A 3,493-nucleotide genomic window follows, 5' to 3' on the forward strand; every position below is an offset into this window, starting at 1 on the left:
CTGATGCAAACGTCCACGTTACATCGCTGGAATGTATGTGGAATTTTCCCGCAATATAAAAATTAGATTTGCGGAGATTGGTCATAATGCCCACAGTGAATTTCAGGCCGCCACCCCCACACAGCAGCTGGACTACGTTGCTAACAGCAGGCAAACTCGATTTACCTTTGGAGAAGAAGGTAGTCATCAGCCTCCCTTCATTCTGCCTTCTTTCTTTTTCTTTCCTCTCTTTCTTCTTCTGATACTCCGATTTGTGCTTTTTGGGTAGCATGATATCTTGCCCCGAGGTCATTCAATCTGGGTTTCAATTTACTTGTTGTCAGTCGCTGTCGTGCAGACTAAACCATTTTGGGTCCCCAGAATGTCCAATATGGTGAGGATAGTAAAATAAAGTTCATTCTCTCAGTATATGTTATCAATACATTTGAAATAAATTACGACACCAATTAATTGAAGGGCCCATTTGTGAAGATTATGGCTGTTGCTGTGCTTAATTGGTTGTTTGCAGTGTCAAGTGACTGTGGGCAGAGACTTGATGGACTCACCTGGACGCAGTTCAGCTGATGAGGTGTGCCTCTATTTAAGCTGGCTGCAGAGATCCATCCGACGCAGGAAAATTCAGTTACCTTTGGTGCTGTTTCTACAGCCTGCATATACTCTCATTGAGTTTCTATGCTTAAAGTGTTTTTTCCCGTGTGCAGATTCCTCGTTAAGACCTCTGAGTTTCTGAAATCAGAACCTCTCCTGAAAGATCTTCAGAAACAACACTTGCTGTAAGCTCTCTTTGGAATCACCCCTGAAGGTCCTTCGCCTGTCACACTCTCCAACACACTCCACCTGCAAAACAACAAGTCAAAGCCAGAATATCTGTGGAAGCAAACTTCATCTTGGTGTCTACACCCTCCCTTCCATGCCAGGCCTCCTCCTTGGAAACTGTAACAACAAACTAACCACAATATCATTTCATCAACAGAGACAAAATTTTAAACCATCCATTCTCCTCTTACAGCTAAACCCTGGGATCATCACTGTAAATAAAATCACTTGCCTTTTTACCTTTTTACCCATGCTCACATACACAATCATTGTTTAAACTGCTGAACTCATTTTGTAAGGACGAGATTACATCTTGTTTTTCACTAAAGATCTTGGCTGAACATTTACGGTCATGATGACCCTAATTTTTCTTGGGGTAAATTAATCTCTTTTGTACTTTCGTCGACATTTTCCAAACTCTACATAAACAGGGCCTAAGATTTAGAGGAGCTGACTCTCATCCCAGATGTTTCACACTCGTCTGAAAACCACTCCAGTGCACACAGACGTTCTTGCCATGAAGACACCAACAGAACCTCATTATATGCATGAAGCAGAGACGAGACCCTGTGGTTGCCAAACCAGATATCCTTCTCTCCATTACTGCATATTGAGCTCCTCTCTATAAACACTACAAACATGATCAGAGACATGGGACAGCCATGGCAGAGTTCAACCTGCACTGAGAACAAGTTTGNACTAACATCTAATTGTGGACCTCTAGTTAAACCTGGGTTCTGTTGGGACATCGAGTCGGCCGTGGATATATTATTACAAATAGACTGATGAGTGTATGTATCTTGGCCTGACTTGTATACGTAAAGGGTGAGATGATAGCAGGACGGATCAACCCAGTTATGTATGCGGGGTGGTTGTTTAGAAAGTGGATGTAACGTGGTATTGAAAGTGAGAATCAGGTTGGTGCTGGTTTTGGTCATAGTCAGAATTTTAGACCAATTTCTAGCAAGAGGGGTTGACGTAATCACGAGGATGCCAGTCATGCCCTGTGTATGCAAAAACCGTACCCCAATGTTGGTCCCAATCCACAGAGGACAGGTACCACTCGTATTCTGCATACACAGTGCCTGACTTGAACCCCACAGTTATCGTGCTCAAGGGGATCACTACAGTAGAAACAAAAACAGAGGCGTTATAACAAACATAAGCTTCTTTGGTTTTGCCTTTAGTTGTGTCTGATGCATTACAGGGATTGCTATACCTGCGGACTGAGGAGGTGCCTGTGCATCCTCCCCTACAAAATGATCCACGCTTGGAGACTGAGATTTCTGACGTGGGGGATGGATGGCTGGGCCATGGGTTTGATAGGATGGGGCGACCCTCTGCGGCTGGATACACTACCCAAAACAAGAAAAAGGCCCAAATAATGGCCACAACCAGAAATGCAAGTATGTAAACATAACATGGCGTCTGATCAAACCATATGAACATGTTCACTTTATGCTTAAAACGCTGCCATCTAGAAAGTCTAGGGGTTGGGTCCCCCTCAGCCGCTTGTTGAAGCATGGCTGGCCTTACCCTACAAACAGTGTGATAAAATCAAGTAGAGAATGTTTGCCGCTTAACCTAAACAAAACACTGTTGAGTACCCTTAGATCAAATACCAAGTGGCTATCACCACAATGCACAGGACTATGGTGATAGTGAAAGCTGCAACAAGAACATTAATCTGATTGGAGGACATTTCTGTGGAGATAAAAGGTTAATCACAGCAAAAACCAAACAAGGAGACCTAATGAGATAACTACTAAAGTGAGTAAAACCCCAGCAACACAATGACAAGGATTATCTTTACAAAACATCATAAAAACTGGAAATAGAAAATTGATTAAAAATGAGTTACAATGAAAATTAATTCAAAGTGAATCTTTAGGTAATAAAAGTCCGATGCTCAGCACATTACACAGATAAGTTGGTCCCTCGCTCTTGCAGGGCCAGTATTACTGCTTAAGCCACAAACCCACTTGTCAGTAGGGGTCTAAATGGGCTGGGATCTAGTGGTTGCTTCACGGATGTTGAGACGACCAGTCCTATTGTTTCTGGTCCCCTTTGAAGTCCGGCTTCCCCACAGCCCCTCCCCCACTGTCAAGCACTGTTTGTAACTTACAATGGCTGAGATGGATCCAAGATGGTCGCTCTGCGATTTTTACGGCGGTGGGTGTGGTCAGCAACACCTGGAAGGGTCCCTCCCAACGTGGACTGCTCCAGGCTTTTCTTTTGATGACCTTGATGAATACCCAGTCGCCAGGGGCCACTTTTGTGACCTGTGGAGGAGAAGAATCAGAAGGCAGTAAATTTGCACTTTGCACCTCTTTTAACTTCAATGTTTTAATCATGTAGTCTGCTAGTGTGTTTTCTTCTTCTGCTTTGTCTAGATCAAACACTGGAAGTCTGTAGGGTCTACCATGCAGGATCTCAAAAGGAGTTGGTCCTGCTGTGGTAGGGGTTACTCTCATGTACAACTTTACCAAATCCAAACAATCTGGCCAAGGTCTGCCTGTTTCATCCATGCACTTCTTCAACCTGCTTTTTATGGTGCCATTCATCCTTTCAACCAGACCTGCACTTTGTGGATGATAAGCACAATGATTTTTTCAAAGTTATGTTCAAATGTTTTGCCATTTTGCTGATGATGTCATTGACAAAATGTGTTCCATTG

The sequence above is a fragment of the Austrofundulus limnaeus genome, unplaced genomic scaffold (assembly GCF_001266775.1).
Source record: "Austrofundulus limnaeus strain Quisiro unplaced genomic scaffold, Austrofundulus_limnaeus-1.0 Scaffold1838, whole genome shotgun sequence".
In the NCBI taxonomy this organism is placed as follows: Eukaryota; Metazoa; Chordata; class Actinopteri; order Cyprinodontiformes; family Rivulidae; genus Austrofundulus; species Austrofundulus limnaeus.